Here is a 22603-nt window from a genome sequence, read left to right on the forward strand (position 1 = left end):
TGCGATGCTGTCATGATAGCATTCCACATTGGTTGCTAATGCGATGCTGTCATGATAGCATTCCACACATGATAGCATTCCACACATCCAGGACTCTCATCATTCATCCAGCCACCCTCAGCATTCATCCAGGACTCTCATCATTCATCCAGCCACCCTCAGCATTCATCCAGGACTCTCATCATTCAGACAAACACCTTTCCCTCATCCATCCTCAGACATCTCCTCTATTTACTGCAGACTTTCACCAGTTTGCTACCAAATTCATTCCAAGTGCTTCCCAGTCTAAACCTCCTCCAGAATCCCACTCACTATGTACACTTACAACATCCCAATCATCCACAATCAAAGAAGAATCCCCTCAACCAACTTCACCAACGTCATACAAAAAAGAATTATCCCAATCATGACTTCACCTTTGAACCAACTGCTAGGCCTCACGCTACTCTCAGTAACCCTCTTCAATGCACATTCCTTAACTAAAAAGACACACATCCTCAATGATTACCTCCTGGATTCCAACCCAGACATCTGTGCCATCACAGAAACCTGGTTAAAAAATTCTGACATCGCCTTAACCAACCAACTACCTATCCATACATATGACATTTTCACCTTCCACAGACACAAAAAAAGAGGAGGCGGACTTCTTCTAGCCACCAAGAAAGAACTCAGACTGACCGCACATACAATCAAGACTGACTCCAAATTGGAACTGGGGTTAGTCAAATCAAAACATCTACAAATACTGTTAGTCTATGCTCCCCCGGGAATTCTAGAAACGGACCCCTCCCCCCTCATAGAATCAATTGTGAAACATATTAACGGAGACCTACCAACAATGATTATGGGTGATTTCAACCTCCATACCGACGCTATACCCCGCTCTGCGAACTGCGAAGCCCTCCTCACCACTCTCAGTGCAATGGGATTCACTCAGACCATCAACAGCCCCACACACAAAGCTGGACGCACTCTGGATCTAATATTCATCAACTCCAATTTCTCTTGCACAACAGAACCCACATGTACCCCTATCCCTTGGTCTGACCATTTCTTGATTGAATCTTCCTTCTCCACATGCAAACAGACACTCTCCTCTCCGCACCTCTCTACCATTCAATTCAGGAAAGCATGTCCATCGGAGATACTTAGTGAGCAGCTTTCCAAAGAACTCTCTAACTTAGACCAATCTAATCCTGACTCAGCCCTTTCCTCCTGGCACAAGATTACTGAACAAGTTGCAAACAAATGGTGCCCATTAGTCTCCAAAACAATCAATCCAACAAAAAAGGGAAATCAACCCTGGTTCAGCTCCGAACTAAAACAGATGAAGCAGGAATTGCGACATAAAGAAAATAGATGGCGCAAAACCCCTAACACATCTACCCTCTCAACATTTAAGGGATTCTTACATCACTACAGGACTTCTATTCTACAAAAAAAAAAGGAATACTATGCTAACAAAATACACCACTTCCAGTACGATGCCCAGGCCCTATTTGCTTATGTAACACAAATCACTAAATCAACCCCTCCATCTATTCCAGATGAACAAGCTCTAACCAAGGTGAATGAGCTCGCTGCATTTTTTCAACAGAAAACTCTAAATACCCTCGCCCTCCTCCCTCCAAACACTACACCTCTCAAGTCAGGAGAGAATTCCAACTCCCTTAGTAGACCCAAGTTCGACAGTTTCGAATATATTTCCACCAAAGAGATTGAATCCCTCCTAAAAAAACAGAAACCTTCTAGCCATCCGGCTGATAATATCCCATCGAAACTCCTGCTTCTCATCCCGAACACGATCTCAGGACCTCTGACAAGCATCATCAACGGCCTTCTAACTCAAGGAAGTTACCCAGACAGTCTAAAAAACGCTTCTCTCAAGCCCCTCCTCAAGAAACATAATTTAGACCCCAATGTTCTGGCGAATTTCAGACCCATTTCTAATCTCCCATTCGTTGCCAAACTTACGGAGAAACTGGTAAACACCCAGCTTTCTGAATATCTAGAGTACCATAATATCCTATTCCCTTCGCAATATGGTTTCCGCAAAGCACGCAACACGGAAACCCTCCTCATCTCACTTACAGATCATATCCTAATGGGGTTAGACAAAGGACATTCCTTTCTATTAGTCCTGTTGGACATCTCGGCGGCATTTGATACAGTCAACCACTCCATCCTTCTAGATCGCCTAGCAGATATCGGCATCTCTGGATCAGCCCAAAAATGGTTCAAGTCCTTCCTCAGCAATAGAACTTTTAAGGTCAAAATCAACAACAAAGAGTCTCCCCTAACAAATTCAACCGTAGGTGTACCACAAGGATCCTCCTTATCTCCAACCCTCTTCAACATTTATCTTCTCCCCCTCTGCCAACTGTTATCGGATCTCAACTTAATTCATTATCTGTATGCAGACGACGTGCAGATTCTAATCCCTATAACAGAATCTATCTCAAAAGCTCTTACCCATTGGAATAACTGCCTTCTTTCCATCACCAATCTACTTAACAGCTTAAACCTGGTCCTCAATGCCTCAAAGACAGAGCTACTCCTCATCTCCTCAAATGAAAACAATTTTCCGCCACCATCACCTCACAATTCTCACATTACCTGTAAGCATGTTAGAGACCTTGGGGCAATACTAGACAATCGACTAAACTTAAAGAAAATGGTCAACACAACCTCCAAGGATTGCTTCTACAGACTACAGGTTCTAAAACGTCTTAAACCATTACTATTTTTCCAGGACTTCAGGACAGTCCTACAAGCGCTACTATTCGCCAAAATAGACTACTGCAGTGCACTCTTCCTAGGCCTCCCCAAATCTACCACCAAACCACTGCAGATGTACAAAATGCGGCAGCGAGACTGCTGACCAGCACCAGCCGCGGTGAACACATCTCACCCATCCTCAGTAACCTACATTGGGTTACCAGTAATTTTAGAATCCTATACAAATCAATCACCCTAATTCACAAAACCATACATCATCAACTTCAACTCGACTTGGAAATCCCATTCAAACTCCACTCCTCTAACAGACCAACTAGAGAGGGTCTCAAAGGCTCTCTACAATTTCCTCCGACTAAGGCCACACGTCTCTCCACGACCAAAGACAGAGCTTTTCGATAGCAGGCCCATCTATTTGGAATAACATCCCTGCAAACCTCAGATTGGAACCCTGCTCTTACTTTCAGAAAAAGACTCAAGACGTGGCTCTTCCACCAAGTCTTCTCCGATCCTCCAGACAATCACTAATGGCTTCCACTCTCATCCGGCCTTGGCATTTATTTTCATGAACTATGGTACCTCCAGGTTAAAGCACTTTCAAGCTTTAACCCGTTCTCTCTATCGTATCTTTCATAATTAATACTTGCCTTTATCTTCCTTCCAGCTTGTTTTTAAGCTTCCAAGTTCTTGACTCCCGTTGATTGTAACTTTGACTTATTCCTTTCTATGGTTATTTATTGTTTACCTGAATTGTTCCTTCAGTTATACCCTCTGTTAAATGTAAACCGATCCGATATGGTTATTTACTATGAAGGTCGGTATAAAAAAACTGTTAAATAAATAAAATAAATAAATTATACATTTCTCATACATGTGCTTATGTGACAGCTGCTGCAAGCAAGCCTTCAAAAGTGGGGCTATCTTGACTAGGCCCAAAGTAAGAATTGCATTTGTGGCAAAGAACATGCGATACATGGATATTGTGAATCAGGTACAATAGTTATCTGCCAGTGCTTTGATAATTTGAGGGTACCTATATACAGACGTAGCCCACAACAGCCACTAGGTGGCGCTAGCCATGAAGAACCCATGGCAATTAAAAGACCACATACAAGACTAGCTCTTGGAATGGATACTGTGATCTTTTGCACATACAAAGTCCTACAATCTCTCATGCTTGCAGTAGCTTTTAAGATTATACCAGCATTTTAGATTTTGCAACAACAGGTAAAACAAATTGTTTCAAATCCATCACAGATCACTGGTTCTCACCCATGATCATGTTCAGTGCATTAAGATTGCTGGAATTTGGCCCCTTTCCACATCTTCTCTTATAGGTTTCATCTATCTGCTGTTCAAAATCTATTTTACAGCGAACTCTTAAAAACTGACCTATGGTTTAAAAAAAACAAACAAAAAAACTAGTGTAAGGAAGGCAGGAGTCTGCCCTTTTTCCTATCTATTAGTTTTATCCTGAACTATACTGCCCTGGTGAAACTCCGTGGAAAAATAAAGAAGGCGAAAAGACAGAAGGTTAAAAGAGATGCAGGAAGACAGAGAGCAGTCAATAAAATGGTTGAGATCTGGAAACAGAGATAATAAAGAGGAAAGCTGAGCACAGAGACAGCTGGTGCACCACAGTCTGCAGTCTTCATATCAAAAGATGGTTCTTGATGATCAATCTTCCTAATATCATCTCTGTTACCATTTAGCATACAGTAGCAGTTATTTCCTAAGGATAAAATTATCTATATATCTGAACTGTCGGCTAACATGCTCAGTGTGCTGACAAAAGTCATTGCCAAATACGCAGCAGACAAGAAACTAAATTGTGAAAAATGAGTTAATACTACAAAACCATTTCCCTGCTTAATACATGTGTGAAACTGTAAACATAACATGAAAATAAAAGAAGGAAAATCCTGCATTTAGGTCCCAATATTTAAAGAAGTAAAAGAGAAAAGTGTTGAAACTGATGTCTGGACATTACAAAAAAAAAAATGCAATTCACAGGGAATCTCCCCTAGCAATGATAACAAAAGACAATGAAATTCAGTTGCGTGTTCTGGAGGATGCATAGCTGCTGCTGTCCTTGGAAGCTATGATAAAGTGGCATTCCTGTGCCATCTCTGCTAATAATGAATGGCCTGCTCTCCCACTGCGGGAGAGATCTTTCTTGGGCAGTCACCTCCCCAGCTGAGCAAGATAAAGTGCACTGCCCAGATTACACTCCAACATGCTAAGGAGGAAGAGGAACAGTTTGCTACAGGAGCAAAAGTTAAAAAGAAAGAACTGGAGAAACGATAAAAGGCCAGCTGTTGATTCAGACAAAAACGAGGGATTACTCTCCAGACAATTCCCTTTTCAAAGCCTGCTGCTAGCAAATTACTGTTATCCAACCAAGAGCAGCAGGTCCAGCAACTCGGTGGCAATGGGACCAGTAGGCTTGGCTTTATGCATAGGCCCACCAGGGTGGCAAATTTTGGGAGGCAAGTCATTTTCTTGCAGCCCGTAATCCTGCCCCAGACCCGGAAGCCCCCTAACCCTGCAGTTTAGAAAAGAATGTAGTAGAACAATGGATTGATTTAAGTGAGACTTAAGATACCACATCAGGTAGAAATGTAGGGGGAGTTTTAACAACTCTTCTGTTTTTGTAGAACTATGTGTAAGGAGAATGAAAAAAACTAGTGCTTATAATTCATTCATTCTGCATGCAGAAGTTGCGACTACTACTAAAAGTTTCTCACTTGTGTAACCCCGCCTTCCAGTAGGGCATAAAAGATTATCATCTCTTCAGGGCGGGAACCCTGGCTAGCTGGACTTACACTTTAGGGAAGAAAAGACTAAGTTCTTTACTGGGTGGGGGGGGGGGGGGGGGGGGGGGTGGGTGGGGAGGGGAGAGTTTCTTTTCAGGTCCCCGAGTGCTAACGGTGTTTCACAGATCTTGTATATCCCTGGGAGAGGAATATACAATAGTAGAGTTCCACTGTGCGCTATCTAGGCTCTACAGTGGTGTCCAAAATAAAGTTTACTAGCAGATAAGCAGTTGGATATGGCACAAATGATTCGGTTCTCAGCCTTCCAGTTAAGCCATCCAATTGAAAGTTCTCTCAATCTGTGCAAAAGAATCCCTAACAGGGACCCAGGGTATCTCTACTTTCCAGGGAGTGGAGGAATAAAGGTCCTGGGTGGGAAAGGTACCCATTTTTATTGTGTGGCAGAAATTTCCCTTCCAACCCTGCATAAAAATGGACAAAACAGTCTTGGCGCAGAGAGTTTACAAGTCCCTTTCTCTCCCCCAGAGCGAAGACTCTGGGTGATGTCAAGAAAATGTGTACTTGTGGTTAGATCAGTATTCCTTGTTCTTTTCTTAGTCATTTGGACCTTCAACTCTTGGTGTTCCAGTCAGGAAAGAAGGAGCAGACGAACACTGCCCTCTTGAGCCTCAGAACAAAGTCTCTTCCCTTGTAAATCAAATTTACCGCCGGAGGATCCCGGCACCAGGTCACCACCTCCTCCGTCTTCATTGAGGGGGTAGAGAGGCAGGTCTTCCCTAACCTGTGCAGCCCCAAAAAACAGGGGTTCCCTAATCAGTCTAGATGGTGCACAGGATTTCACCAGGCCTCCTATCACTTAAATCTCAGATCCTGAAACAAACCCAGAGGGGATAAGCCCAACCAGCTAGCGAGTAGACTGGAGGAAACTCTCCCGACCCTGGGTCAGATTCCACAGGCTGATCCCCCTGACTGGGCCTGAAAAATATAAATCAGGTTACGTGCCTTAACTATGTCCTAACGCTCCGGAGGCAGACTCTTTCTACGGAGCGGCTCTAAAAAAAAATCTCTCGGGGAACGGTCTTTCCAGACCCCTCAAAGGGAGGAGGCTGGCATTTGAAAATGGTATCCTCCCCCCTTACGGGCGGAATTTAACATGCCCTGCTCGCGTAAATCCAGCTGGATTTACGCGAGCAGGGCCCATCACATGCCAGCGGCCTATTTTGCATAGGCCGCTGGCACGCGCAGAGCCCCGGGACACGCATAAGTCCCGGGTCTTTTTTAAGGGGGCGTGTCGGGGGTGTCGCCAAATGACGCGGCGTTTCGGGGGCGAGCCCGGGGGCATGGTTTCGGCCCGGGGGCGTGACCGCGCCCTCCGGAACAGCCCCCGGGTCGGGTCTTGGCGCGCCAGCGGGCTGCTGGCGCGCGCAGATTTACATCTGCCTCCGGCAGGCGTAAATCCATGGATAAAGGTAGGGGGGGTTTAGATAGGGCCGGGGGGGTGGGTTAGGTAGGGGAAGGGAGGGGAAGGTGAGGGGAGGGTGAAAGAAAGTTCCCTCCGAGGCCGCTCCAATTTTGGAGCGGCCTCGGAGGGAACTGAGGCAGGCTGCGCGGCTCTTCGCACACAGGCTGCCAAAATCGGCAGCCTTGTGTGCGCCGAACCCGGATTTTATAAGATACGCGCGGATCTTATAAAATCCAGCGTACTTTTGTTTGCGCCTGGTGTGCCAACAAAAGTATACGATCGCGCTATTTTTTTAAATCTACCCCTTACTGTCCTGCACTGCTCTAGCTGGAAAACAGGACTTACCCAGGGCTTACTGGTAGTGCGAAAGTGTTAGTGGGATTTTAACGTGGTCCTTGCGCAACTTATGAAACTCGTATTTGAACCTTTAGTGGCAGAAGAACTGAGTAAGAGGATTGCTTATTGGTGGACAAAAATTTGTCATTCCTTTCATGAATCTAGCGACAGTAGATTGATGCAATACAGGAAGACTTTCTGAATGTTAATGATATGCTGTTATGGCATTCAGGGTCTGTTGGGTGTAGTATTAAAAGAGTATTGAACTGGAACAGATAAATGGATACTGTTTTTATACTAAATAGAAAATCATGTCCATTTGAAATTATAGGGTTTTCTTGACACAAGAACTACATTAGATACTTATCTGGTAGATTCATGTTGTGCACTAATTGCCTTTCAATATCCAAGTAGTCAGAGTCAGTGATTGGAGACTGGGATTGAGAAGTATCCCTTTCTATTGAATGAAATAATGTTTTGAGCTTGATCGGCTGTTGAATGGCAAAATATTGAGGCCATGGAAACCAAATTTGCTATGGCCATAAAGGTGCTATTTAAAATCATTGTACCTTTATCTCACCTCAGCTTTTGTATCCTCTTGGAATACCTCAGTTCCAGGAAAACACATCTATGGTCGGACCATCATTTACTGGTCTTTTGGAACAATAAAGGGGGAATTTGTCATCAAAGGGAGCTGCAAAGAGATCCTCACATATGGAAAGTTATTGAGCTATCTCATTGACCAGTGACCAAGTGTGTGACTGAAGATGACTGCTTAAAATATCCGCTCTCTGATTTGGTTTACCCAGGTGGTGTCTGGCTGTGGGAAACATTTTGTGTGATATTGCCCAGTTCCAGATTTTGCATGTTTCCTTGCAGAGGATGAAAGATACTGTCCCACCTTGCTTTTTGACATAAAAAGACAACCAAGTTGGCCATTTACATAAGTATAACCTTTGCTTTCAGTCAAGGCTTGAAAATCTTCAAAGTCCTGAAGATTGCTCCAAGTTCTAGTAAGTTTGTGTGTGATTGTTTCTCTTGTAGTTGCATGTTCTGCCCCCATTATACATATATACATACCAACAGGAAGTCTCTTGTAGTCTTTCTGTGATATCACGCTAGCTTACAAGTAGGAACAAAACAACTTTGTATACAAAGTTCAGGGCTTTGAAGATTTCCAAGCCTTGACTGAAAGCAAAGGTTATGTTTAAGTGTAACCTTGTGTATGATATAATATATTTGTTCACATATAATATATATGTATAATATATATGTTCACATGTTTCCAGCCCCACTGATTCTGATTCCTATTGGCTTAGATGCTAGCTCTTGCCTGCTGGAAGGCTTTCAGTTTGCATGTGTGTTTCTGAGAGAAAGAAGCAAGCGGCCTGTCATTTCTCCTGTTCCTTGAAAAGGCATTTCCTTTTACCATACACATACATACAATAATTGCATACAAAACATATACTGAAATCTCCAGTACAATTCCTACAACAGCTATTTCAACTCTAGAATCTGAACCTGAGATCAGCCTCTCCTCTTCCCTCCCCCATAAGAATTGCATATTGGGCATCTTTTAACTCCCAGCTTTTTCAAGGACATAATGAACAGCGAAATGGTTAAATCAAACTATCATGAAGAAGAGATGTAAAAGGTAAGAGTATTATTTTTCAGTTTGGAGACAAAGAATTTTAAACTAATAAAGGGAAAAGAGATGGTAATGATACAATAGCCTGCAGCGAGAGCTATAATGCATCTTCTCATCTTGGCAGGAAAAGAATGACTGAGGAGACTTGTAAGAAAACTCACGCATGCCCAGAAAGATCTTCTGGATCTTTTTGGGCTCTGGGAGAGCAGATTTACTTATCGGCGCCATCAAATATCACCACCCACTTGCGTGGCTGAAGTCATCCTGCTTGGCCACAGAGAAAAAGTCCGCACAGCAATATCTGACGCTCCCTTGTTCCTCCTTCTCCCCTCCCCCAGAACTCAGAGGTTCCCAGGTCTGCTCAGGACCAGTGCTTCCATGACCAGACTAGGCACAGAGATGTCCTGGGGGAGAGGAGAGGGAGTCTTAAAACAGAGGAAAAATCTCCAGAGAGAGTTGCAAGAATCCCAAGCACTAGTTCCTATTGAGCAGACCAAGAAAGAAGGAAGTATGAGGCCCAAAAAACTCTTGTGTGTATTTTTCTTTTCCTCTTGTTAGGTGAGGAATGATACCTATTGTACCTGAATGTAACTCACCTCATGCTACCAATTAAAATGTGTGAACTAACACTAAACAAAACAATGAGACATTAGTCTGTCATTAAAGCCTTTGGTTAGTGATCTTGAATAATATAAAAACCAGGGTGGGGGGGGAGGAGAGGGAAAGAGTTTCCCAGGAACTCAGAGGATAACAGAGGACCAGGCACTTTTTATTTTTTTATTTACTAAGGCCATATACATTCCCAGTTGCAGTGGCCATTTTAAATGATTCATCGTTAGAGGATTTTTATTTTTCCAGAGTCTCTGAAAAAGTGACATTTTACTTATTAGATAACACAGTACAGATTTTATTTATATGTTGAATAATACAGGTGAAAAAAACTTTCATCTAATGGATAGCAAAGATTAAGGTGGCATCAATTCCCAGGAGAAGGTGCTTCTCAACAGCACTTCCATATTAACAGACCAGGTGGATCGCACATGGTACAGGTATCAGCTCTTTCACTCATCCCATAAACTGAGGGGACTGTGTCTTCAGATGGCACATCTAATGAGTTTCACGATGACCCCAGTAGAGTCATTCCTTCTTCCACCTTTCCTTTCCCTCTGCACCATGGGTTGTGCAGGGAGACCTCTGATTGTGCTGAACTGGGACCTGCACCGCTGTTTGAAGTGAAGGGCCTATGGTCTATGGCCCTTGACTGGATGGGTTCATCTCAAGGGTTGATCACTGGCCACCAAGTCAAAACCAGTCTGATCATTCTGTGCATTTCCTGTCCATATGCCTGTATGCCTGTCTGTATGCCTGTTTGCAGGGTAGTGAAATACCGGCCCTTTGGGCCAGCAGACCAACTGTTAAAGCAGTTTGGCATTTTCAGAGTAAATCAGTTAAAGAAAAAAATTGTTTGTACAAATGTTTAGAATGGTTGATTGCTTTTTTTAATAGCACCAAACATTTTCTCTGTGGCTGGCAGCAAAATAGAATTTATGTTGTCATTTATCTGATGTGAGAGGTGCATAAACATTTACTGAATCTCAGCCATTTAACAAGGATGGTTTAAAAGCTAGGTTCTTGATTCCCCCCCCCCCCCCTCCCAATTAAAAAACTTAAATCCATCACCTAGTATCCTGCATTTAATCTTCGACAGCCTTCCCCCTTCCTGAAATATGAAAAGGTAGGAATTCTGTGCCTTTCCACATTCATGCATGCTCGTAAGTCTTTAATACCAAGCAACAGATTGAAAATTAAATAAAACAAAAAAAAAACCCACTCGTGGTTTGGAAAATTTATGAGTAAAATGCATTATTTAGAACTCAAATCAGCCGCCCCAACTCTGCAGAATGTCTGGCACTCCATGTGCTTGCTGGCAGTCAGATCTTACTAATTAATAAAAGGAAAATGTGTGGCCACACACTAGCGTTATCTTCTTAAATGGCACTTCATCTGTCCTTCTGTTCATGAAGACAGTCGGTGGGGACTCTTGCTGGGTATTCTAAGTTCTCCATTAAATACAGTCTTTCACTCGTGTTTCTCACATCCAGGCATAACTAGTGATTCAGGGGCTGATGCAATACAGTGCCCTGAGCCCAGCGCACTGTATAACCAGCAGTTGGATGCGGGTTGTAGAGGCGCTAACTAATCCCCTTGGGATATTAAGTGGGAGGAGCAACTCTTTAAAAAATTAATAATAAAAAAAAAGTTTAAAAAAAAGCAGTGGTAGGGGTTTGGAAAATGGACGCTGGTTAAACCAGCGTCCATTCTCCAAACCTGACTACCGGCACCAGAAGGAGTATATAAATCAATATTAAAGTGTCAGGCACTTAATATTATTTTATTCACTCCTTCACTTATTGCTCATTGGTCCTTTTCACTGACATTTGTCAGTGAAAGGACCAATGAGCAGTGACAGTAAAGGGACCAATCTGCAATAAGTGAAGGAGTGAATAAAATAATATTAAGTGCCCGACACTTTAATATTGATTTTATACACTCCTTCTGGTGCCGGTAGTCAGGTTCCGAGTACGGATGCTGAATTTATCAGGACACCTGACGCAATCGCCCCTAGTGCCTCCTCGACAGCACGAGCCCTAATTTAAATATTGCGTCGCGCCCCCAGGAGAGGTGCCTGGGGGCGCATTATGAAAGCAGGCACTGAATACACAGCGCCTGCTTTCAGCGCAATTTTTTTGCATCGGCCCCTCAGTGAGTACTGACTCTCATGAGATACTACAGATCATGCCTACAAGTGAAGGCACTGCATGCCAAAGATTGCAGTTCAGTCAGCTTCTACCAGACTTGGAAACATTAGGCAATTTTTTTCACAGAGAAGGTGCTGAATGCATGGAACATCTTCCTCCCTGACTTGGGTGATGGAGGCTAAAAACAGTATCGGACTTCAAGAAGGCACGAGATGAGCACAGAGGATCCTTGCAAAAAAAGCAGAAAAGACGGCAGAATAACATTTCTGGCAGGTCAGGCTGGCAGACTGCAATGATGGAATAAACTAGCAGGCTGCTAGTACATTAATAACTAAGTCTCCCAGCAGAAACGCAGTTACTCACATAAACTTGGAAGACCAAGTGCGCCCAGTGGTGATTTTATGCCAAGTCATCAACCTGCAGTCTTTTTGAGGTGTCTTTCCTTTCCCTATTGGGAAAAAATTGAAGGGTAGAGGCAGCCACAGCTGAGCCCCACCCAGTGCCTTTATTAGTGACAAAATTACCACTGTGTGCACCTCATGTTAACTTGATCAATGCAGCACCGTAGTGATGGTGGTGAGGCAAATAAGGAAAGACCACACCAACAATGAAGGCCTTATGTTCAAGTAACTGCTTCGGGGATGTTGGTGATTGTTTGTATGATTCTGGGACCTTGTAGATGGACATGGGGGTGAACTAAGAGGGGGATCCTACATGCTCAGCTACCCAGGAAATTGGGGGACAAACTGTCTTGGATAAGGAGCAATTATCTTCCAGATAGTCATGCTGTATGGCTTGGGATATATCCTTGACAGAATGGATGGAGTAGCTGATCTTTTTCTACCATTATCTACTGCGTTACACCTCCACAGAGCTGGGACTGGGAGGAGGGCGGTTGCCCCCGGTGTCAAGCGCAAGGGGGCGTCATCAGCAAGGCTGCTTTTACTTATGGGCACAAGCACACAAGGCTCTGTCCAGATGACTATTGGCCAGTGCCCCAAATCTCAGGCAGCAGAGATCAGCCGTCTGCTTCCTACTCCAGCCCCTCCATTCTCAGGCAGCATGCAAGGAACTGGATGGGGGTGGATGTAGCAGAGCAAAGCAAACAAGAACCCTCCCTATTCTAGCCCCTTTTCCTCTCTTGTGCCCCCTCTCCTCCTATCTGCAGGTAACAAAAAGGGGAGAGGATAGCAGGACAAATTCAGATTTCATCTACATATTTCTTTTTCTAATATATAATTCCTTATTCTGTATTTGATGAGGGGTCTGCATGTGTTGAAATTTGTGTGACAGAGGTGAAGTATTCTGCTAGCATGTAGGTTTTGTGTAGAGATCTGTAGTAGTTCAGCTTGTTCTGTTTTCCCACTAGAAGGTATACTGGGGTTTTAGGGCCAAATGATATATTTGCAGTGTTGCCTTTTCATATAGGGTTGTTGCTCTTTGAGTTCTAGGAGTTAATGCTGTGTTGGTACTACAGGTTTGCTATATAGGTTCTGAGTGACAATTTACAGAATTTGGGTATTCCTTTACAAAAGTGCCTGGTAATTGAAAGGACTTTGTCACTGTAATTGAAGTGACAACATAATTTGAAAGTTTTTCCTATGGTGAGTAGTTAAAACAAATTCCAGTTCAGTCCAACCAGCTATTTCAGAGATTATTTTCAACCAATGTAGTATGAATACTTTTAATTGCTAAATTTAGGTATTTATTTGGATTTATTTTTTTTTTGCAATTTATTTCCAAAAACCACAGAATACATATTCATCAGCTACTGTGATGTGATTTCTGAAACATATTTTGTAAAATAAAGTTTAACATTTAAAAGTATGATGTCCAGTTATGTGATTTTACAGGATTATTCTGGGAAGGGTTGTGATGGGGACATAATGATAGCTGAGTTTAATTTAAAAAATTCAGGGGGAGGATATGAGCCTGAAAATTAAGACCATAACTTTAAAATGCGTGCGCAGTTTCCCATACAAGCACATAATTCTGTATATTTGTCCCGAGTGCAGAAAAAGCTGGTCCCAGCTGCAGTCTCTTTTGACATGGAATTATATAGTCAACCTAGATCAAGTTTTTTTTGGGTTTTGTTTTTTTTTATTGCTGGGGCACCTTTTTATACTGGGGATCCAAGGGTAGAAAAATATCCACAAGCGTAGAGTCAAGAATAGCATAAGTGTGTCGATGGCAGGTGTGCCTCCGGTCCTTAGCTCTCCAAATAAAGAATTTCAGTTTCCAGAGCTATAAATCCACTGCCTCTTATAAGCATTACATTCATTTTCCACACAAAAGAAGAAAAAAATGTCATGATAGTACTAACAGCTGGTAATGCCTCAAATTTATGAATTTTTCAGAGTAGTTTATGCAAAAAAAAACCCAAAACAAAACATTAGCAGCTGTTAATAAGTGAATATTTAGCCTTTTTTTTTTTTTTTCCTCCTTAGAAACAATGGTTCTGGAGAGCACCCGAAGCAGGAAGATTTCCATGTGGTAGCATCCTCAGGCCGACAGGGAACAGAAGGTAGAGTCCAAAATCCCAAAGACGATGCAGAAAGATTGAGAGAGCTGTAATAATGCGGGCATGGATCTGCTACCGGTGTCGCCTTTCTTTCTCCTTTTCCCATCATGGTGTTTTACCACATCTGTGCTGCATCGTTCTCCTTGTGCCGGATCCCTTAGGTTTTCAACCTGCCCTTCAGGACACACCCAGCCAGTCAGGATTCTCAGGATATCCACCATGAATATGCATGAGATAGATCTGCATACTGTGGAAGCCGTGCATGCAAGTTTTTCTCTTGCATATTCATGGTGGACATCCTAGAAAACCTGACTGGCTAGCTGTGTCTTGAGGACTGGGTTGAGAAGCCCTGCTACAGTGGGCTCCAGTTTTCTGTGCTGAAATCACTCGGATAAGGATGCTCTATGGACAGCCTTTCTTCGGCTTACACCTTCTCACAAAAGCCTAAGATACAGTCAGGTCTGTTTAGGCAGGGGCAGCCACTGTCTGTACAGCTCATGAAAGGTAGTCAAGAAATGTATTAAATTAGTCCAATAAAAAAGTATTACTTTGTATTTATTAACCTTTATTTTCCATACATTCATGGGGACTAGCATGGCAGCCACGCTGCTTTGTTCAGTTCTGTGTCGGCAGAGTACTAAACAGGTCTGTTGGGGGTGGGGGATGACAAGTTATATTTTTTTACGAATGGGGTAATATTTTTCCATGGTTTTTTTTTTAATTTTCTGGGTTTTTTTATTTTTTTACTAAGCTGTATAGTTGTGGGTTTAAGGACATTGCTGAAGGGATCCATGGATAATCTGGTGAGGAATAGTTAGTGGTGCCATATTGTTTTATAACTTGCTTGATTGATTTTGTTCATCTTGTTATCATGAGTGTAATCCAGAGTGATCAGGTTTTTAACCTTGGAAAAGTGGATTATAAGCTTTATATGTTAAATGGCATCCAGACTGTTCCTTCCCTACCCTTAACCAAGGGTTAATGGAGTACCTGCAAATATGCTGCGGCATTTCCACTACCACCTACTGAGGGCTGCACCATATGGCACCTGGTACAAAGGCACTCAACCTAGAAGGAACGTGTAGTCTCAGATGTGCTAGCTGTCCATTTTCTTTTTTTTTTTCCCAAAGATTAAGAAGGTATCTGATGACTATCTACAAGTGCACTAAACAGTCTCTTTGGGAAATGTCAGGATTTTCACATCTAAATAGAACAAGGGATTATTGATTTAAGATAAGGAGGAAAGAGATTTACAGTAAACTCATTCAGAGCGAAAGAGCTTTTTTGCTCCAAGAGCGGTGTAAACTGTGAAATGCACTGTGGCAGCCATTCCAGCTACTTCAGTAAAAGTATGTTTAAAACGAAATGAGCTCCCAGGGGTTTAACAGCCCTACCGCGTATTCCCATCAGATTTTTATCAATAAGTGTCGGCCCAGGGTGTCTGCTCCGATTGCCAAGAGCTAGTTTGAATATTATTTGCTTGTTTAGCTATACCATATTTCATGTAAATTCTGAAATGAGATTTGTCACCTTTTAGATTATAGGTAAAAATTACAATCTTTTGGATTTTTAGTCTGCCTTTCCAAATTATGCTGAAAATGGTTTATAGCACATTCAGTAGTTGGGTACAATAAGTTCCTTTCCCCAAACAGTTTATTATGTAAATTAGTGCCTAAATGTGCTACTACAACCTATTGTTTTGTTGAGGAGTTGTGTATTTTACTGAGATGCTCCATAAAATGTTATGTATTTTACTGAAATGTGCATTTTTTATTTTGAATCCTATTGTTTGATCTATTTCAAGTTTAATGTCCACCTTCTTTTTTAGATTAGAATTGTTAAACTGCTACATCTTACAGGTCATGGACTGCATGAACCACTCTACTATGCTGTACCCCACCTTGGATGAATTTCTTATTCAAAAAGGTGGACAATAAATCCAAATAATATATTGGTAACTGAGGTAACAGGAGATAAAGTGACTCTCTCAAAGTCACAAGGAGTGTCGGTGGAGGAAATGGGATTTGAACCCTAGTTTCCCTGGCTCTCACTAGATCACTCTTCCTTGGCTGTATTATTTGAAGGTGGTTTATGGGGTTTGTGTCATCTTCTTTGTCTGAAACAATTACTATGAAGGGAACCACCTGAGAAGAGAATAAACCTATGTGCCAAACCTGCCTCATCACAGCTCTCCCTAGGCCAGCAATTCTCAAAACGCTCCTAAGGACCTCACAGCCTGTTGGATTTTCAAGCTATCCATAACGAATATGCATGAGATAAAATTTCAATACACTGGAGACTTGATATATGCAGGTTTATCTCATGCATATTCGTTATGGATAGCCTGAAAACCCAATTGGCTGTGTGGTCACCAGCAAGGATTTGAAAGCCCTGCCCTATGGCACATGGTTTTGCCTTCCCCCTATTCATGGGACACCGTGTATTTTACAGGCCAATCAGTAGAAAAGGACATTAGGATAAGGATCTCTCATCTGATGTTGTTGGAAACCTTAACATTTCCACCAATTATTTCTTTAACATATCTTACAGTAGTACTGATTTTGATTTAAGAAAATTTTTACAACAGAGATTTTTATATCTTGCCATGTTCTCCAAAATATCCACTTTCCCATGTAAGGAATATTATCTTTAATCAGGAAGTCACATAAAAAGCATAAACACATTACTGAAGAGGAAAGTGCCAGGGCATGCCTATAGAAAAAAACTACACTGGCACTGTTTTGAGGAGAGGAAGTCCCTGGTCCTCTCTCTTCCTACTGAGGTCACCTCTCCCGGCCTCATGGTCATCAGCCTTCCAAGGTGTGCGCGTTGGGAGATACTCGGGCATCTTAAAAGTCGAAAAAAATGTTGTAAATGGATAACAGTTATCAATTTAGAAACACAAACTTGAAACAACATCCTGTATTACTCAGTTGTCCATGGGGCAGACCTATGAAGTACAGCAACCATTAAACAGCAATGAGGTGCAGTTTTATTATACTGTGCAAGCTAATGTGTACTGGGTTAGGGGTTAAATTTAATTTTAAGAGAAGCAAGGGTGAGGTGTTGAAGGAATACTATATCAAGATACCAAGAAAAAATAAATAAAAATATATATGAATGCTTTCACAGAAAAAAAAATCAGACATGAAACTTGTCATAAAAAATGCAGCATCAACCTAACAAGTGCTGAATATTTTAAAACAGGCTGCAATATGACAAGGCCCATGAAGAGGTTAGGGCTGTTCAGCTTGGAGAAGAGACGGCTGAGGGGGGATTATGATAGAGGTCTTTAAGATCATGAGAGGTCTTGAATGAGTAGATGTGGATCGGTTATTTACTCTTGCGAATAAGGACTAGGAGGCATTCCATGAAGTTAGCAAGTAGCACATTTAAGACTAATCGGAGAAAAAAATTTTTCACGCATTGCACAATTAAGCTCTGGAATTTATTGCCAGAGGATGTGGTTAGTGCAGTTAGTGTAGCTGGGTTCAAAAAAGGTTTGGATAAGTCCATTAATGGCTATTAATCAAGTTTACTTAGGGAATAGCCACTGCTATTAATTGCATCAGTAGCATGGGATCTTCTTGGTGTTTGGGTAATTGCCAGGTTCTTGTGCCCTGGTTTGGCCTCTGTTGGAAACAGGATGCTGGGCTTGATGGATCCTTGGTCTGACCCAGCATGGCAATTTCTTATGTTCTTAAGCAGCAAGCATTTTTCAGTGGAAAGAAAGTTCTGTTGAAAAGAGAAGTAATAAGAAAACTCCCTCCCCCCCCAAAACAGAGTGATGAATACGTTTAACAACTTCCTAGTGGAGAGGGCAGGCACGTGGAAAAGTATCAGAATTCAAGAGACCTGGGACATGCACAAAGGATGCTTAGGTGCAAGGAAACTAGGGTAAAGCTAGAGATCAAGTAGATTCGACTGCCTTGCAACAGAAGGTCAAAATTGGCAGATTAGACATGCTTTGTGATCTTTATCTGACAATTTAATTTTTGTCTGTGAGATTGTAACTCACCTATATGTTCTCTTTCTATGTTTTATTTAATTTAGTAATACATTATGCTTATGTTTTGCACTGTGCCTGTTTTAGGCTTATTGAAAAAAATGGATAAATAGTGAGTATGGAAACCCAATCAGCACTTAAAATGTCATATTTGTCAGCATGAGCATTTACCCAAATTCTTTATTAATGAAAATAAAACAAATTTGATGGAACAAAATGATTAGCAGTCTTCAGAAAATGTTAGACTAAAATGTAGCCAACCTGTATCATCCTTTTTATTATACTTAATGTTTCCATACTGTACTTTAAATACAGTTTAATTAGTAAAAGCAAACCCAGATATATAAACAAAATTTTTGATAATGTGCAGGGGACACCACCTCCAAGTCTATTGTGCATTCAAAGAAAGCAGAACAAATCGTTAAGCAATTATGTCATCAACTAAGTGCTTAGAGATTTTTTATTTAATTTTCAGTTTTTATATGGCACCTGATCCAAGATGCCTTGCAGTGGATCAATACACCGAAGAGCATGGTAAACAGATAGATAAACATGGACACAATGACAGAACAGTACTGGGAACTCAAGTGTAAGGCCACAGTTAGATACAGTGCCTTACAAAAGTTTTCACACCCTTGTACAGTTTTTCATTAAAGGAGGATTTTTTCACTGATACATACAAAATCTTACATGTTCATTGTGAAAGAACAGTTATAGAACTATTCCAAGAGTAATTAAGAATTAAAAAAAAAGTCTTGATTGACTAAGTCTTCATAACCTTTCTCATAGCAAAACTCAAATTAACTCCAGTTAAAAAAAAAAAAATAGCACATAGATTAAATGGAGCCCACCTGTGTGGAGCTGACTTGAATACTCTTGGAAGAAGAATCAAGCTGTTTCTGGTTGTTCTGCAAAGCATTTGCCAGTTTTTTATATTGCATATTTTAAATTCTACTGCAATGTGTGTTTTAAAATGTTGTTGTATATCTAAGGAAATGTGCATGCTCACAATGCGGACAGTTGAAAGGCTTCGTCTACCCCTTCCCCACCCCCCTCCCTCACCCCCTCCCCGATTACACAGGCTCACGCAGCTTAACATTCGATAAGTTTTATTGGATGGATAAATAAATGGCCGCAGCCCTTATCTAAGGAAATGTGCATGCTCATTATGTTATCTGCTTAGAATGAGTTCTCTTGTGATGGGCAGAATATAAGAAATTTTTAATAAATAAATATGAAATGAATTTAGAGCAAAGGTCAAAACCATGAGCTGCCAAAAGAACTATGGGATAACATTCGAAAGGTACAGATTGGGAGATTTCAATCTGTTTGACTATCCCTTGGAGAAACAGTTTGCCACCACTATCAAGACCAGGCCATCCCTCCAATGTCAGTAAACATGAGTTAAGGAAACTGCTGCAGAAGATCACTTTAAAAGAACTACAGATGTATCTGGCCGAGACTGGGGATAATGACTATTCAACGGCTTCAAGATTACTACACATCAAAGGGAGGGTGGCAAGAAGGAACCCACTGCATTTGCAAAATAATACTTGGGGGGTGCAAAGTACAGTCAGATCCTAGAGGAAACCCTGTTCCAGTCTGGCATAGACCTGAAACTGGGGAGCAGATTTACCTTTCTGCAGGACAGAAGCAAAAAAGTGAATGGCTCAACAAGAATGTCCTCCTGTCACCCAGTCAAAGCTTAGACCTGAATCGAAAAGAAAATCTGTGGCAGGACTTTAAGCTGCTGTCCACAGATGATCCGTAGCCACTTTGAAAGAGATTGAGCTCTTCTGCCAAGAAGAAAGGGCAAAAACATTACTATCCTGCTGACCAAAGTTAGTAAACGCATATCATAAACGACTTAAGGCTGCTATTGCTGCAAAAGAAGCAAGAACTGAGTCAAAGGATATGAAGACATGCTGTACAATCAAAATTGTGCTCTAATTACTTTTGGAATATTTCCTGTAATTGTACTTGCACCCATGAAAGTGTAGAGTATGTTGTGTAGATCAGTGAAAAAAAAGCCCTCCTAATGTATTTTGATTTGTATTTTTAGACAGCAAAATGTGAGCAATGTACAAGTGTATGAAGAGTTTTGCATGGCACTGCAGACAATTTCCAGTCCAGGCTGAAAGCTTCACTAGTAACGATGAGTCTTGGACCTCAGAAGGAAATTTATTCCGGAGAAAGGATGGTAGAAGAAAAACGGCAGGAAAGCGAGAGTTGTCCTGCTTGGTGGTAGGAGAGAGATGGAGGAGGATGCATGTCAAGCGCAACAGGGAGGAAAGAGTGGTGAACGAGGATAAAAATATAGGACTGGGCCAGATCACACAAGAATCCGTGAGTGAAATCTTAAGATAACATGAAATCAGAGCAAGACGGAGCAGGGTGGCAAACTAGGAGAGTAAGAGTAGACAAAAAAAAAAAAAGACACCAAGCACCTTCTCCACTGCAGCAGTGTCCCACAAATTTTGCCACTCATCCTGATTTATTTGGTATTTTCTTTCTTTCTCCAAACACTAGTCATATTTTTTGCTGTCGTCAGCTTGCAGCATGAAATGTAGTGGCTATTTCCTCATTGTATTTTTAACCTATTTCAAAACCATGTTCATTTTGAGCATATATATAGAAGCACACAATAGAAGAGGATTTAGCTCTTTCAAGAAAGCCAGAATGAATATGCTAGAAAACATTTCCCAGGCTTGTTTTCCAATCTTCAGGTGAGATGTGAACCTCCTTAAATCTGTGTATCACTTATCCCATAACTGGATTTAAGTGCAAATTCTAATGCATTTTATTATTGGGTCAAAAATAAATCTGACTCTAGGCATCGAAAGGATAACCTTGGTATGGAGGTGTTTGGCATTTTAATACATTCTGAATTCAAATTTATTTGCAGTGGGTAGAAAAAAATTGTAGTAAACCATTCCGCTAATCAAGGTAAATCAAAGCCTTGTGATACAATTGATATCTCTTCCTTGAATCAGGACCGTAATCAGCACCCTGTTAGCAGATAAACAAGGAATGACAGGGTTGTGAAAATCGGACCCAGAGCTGCTTCCTTCATCTAGAGGAGGAATCCAGGCACTCTGGCAGGAAGCTTGCACTGCCACTGTCTGTGCACCGTACCTGTTCAGTGATGGGGGATTTGTTTGTGCTTCTAGCTTTCACTGCTGCTGCCTATTTGTGGTTCAGGAAAACCACAGAACTTTTACCAAAACAGCAGCAGAGAAATTAACAGATTCAACAGACTGAATAAAGCAACCTGCTTAGGGATGTGTTACTAATTAAAGGGCTCTCGCAAACTCTCTTCCACTCCATAAGACAATCTTGGTTTCTATAAAATAAATTTACAAAAGGACTCCTACAAGCTCCATCTCATCAGTGAACCTGGTGTATACAGGGTAGAGGATATCCACTGGGTTAGGGGAATGGGAAGAGGACAGTGGGAACAGATGTCCGATTGAGAAGTGGGCAAATCTTGGATCATGCATGGGGCAAGGAGGACTGGCTATCAGCTGGAGGGAGGAGGTAGTAGGGGTTGGGGTGGATGGATATTTTTTTGTCGTCAAAATACTTTAAAAAGGCTGGCCCTGTGGGCGGGGTGTTGACATCATTCTGAGCAGTCGTTTCCTGGCCCCGCTCCCTAGGAATCCGTAGCAATTTCTTAAATCAACGCCTTAAATAATAGGGATGTGTAATAGTTTTTCCCGAATTATGCAATTGCCTAATTCGGAATGGTTCAGGAGAACCAAAAAGCGATTTAATTTTTTCTGAAATTTCGGGAAAAATTCATATGGGAGTTAGTGTGCACTAACCCGAAAATTTGGGCCCCCCCCCCCCCAAAAACCCCCCGAACTGCGGGAAAAACGAAATTCCTGCGGGGGGGGGGGGGGCCGAAACAAAGCCTGACACAAAATTTTTACCTGAAGCACATCTCTATTAAATAATGCTAAAAATTTCCCACAAATTCAACTAGTGTCATGTACAGGAGTGGATGGACAATTCTGTCATTAAAAAAAAAAAAATCTGGCGAGATGGCAGGAAGATCTAAGAGATTAGGGGGCAGATAAGGTTCCCAGCATGGATGACAAGATGGCTCCAGATGCTGGCAGGGTAAGGAAAGGCCTGACTGACGCAGCCATTAAAGAACTTACACAGGCAGTTTTCAGCGGCACTAACAGACCAGCTTCACAAAATTCAGTCTTCAGCGGATGAACTCCGAGATAAAGCTGCGGCTTATGGTGTGGCGATGACAGGGATTAACAACAAGCTGGCTGACTATGATGATCGCCTGGAAGCTTTAAGAAATGAGCTAAAGGGAGAAAACAAACTCGAGGAAAAGCCAG

General features: G+C 41.8%; 1 protein-coding gene and 1 long non-coding RNA gene across 2 annotated transcripts in view; one reads left to right on the forward strand and one right to left on the reverse strand.

Annotated features, from left to right (window-relative positions):
• Positions 1 to 22603, forward strand: part of LOC115076788 — a 194172-nt gene that overhangs the window by 129131 nt on the left and 42438 nt on the right. The window contains exon 5 of the long non-coding RNA XR_003852866.1: positions 14169 to 14245. This is a non-coding gene — a long non-coding RNA (uncharacterized LOC115076788). The remainder of the gene's footprint in view (positions 1 to 14168; positions 14246 to 22603) is intronic.
• Positions 1 to 22603, reverse strand: part of IGSF11 (immunoglobulin superfamily member 11) — a 137218-nt gene that overhangs the window by 21374 nt on the left and 93241 nt on the right. The gene's annotated exons all lie outside the window — the stretch shown is intronic.

The sequence above is a fragment of the Rhinatrema bivittatum genome, chromosome 15 (assembly GCF_901001135.1).
Source record: "Rhinatrema bivittatum chromosome 15, aRhiBiv1.1, whole genome shotgun sequence".
NCBI classification, from domain to species: domain Eukaryota; kingdom Metazoa; phylum Chordata; class Amphibia; order Gymnophiona; family Rhinatrematidae; genus Rhinatrema; species Rhinatrema bivittatum.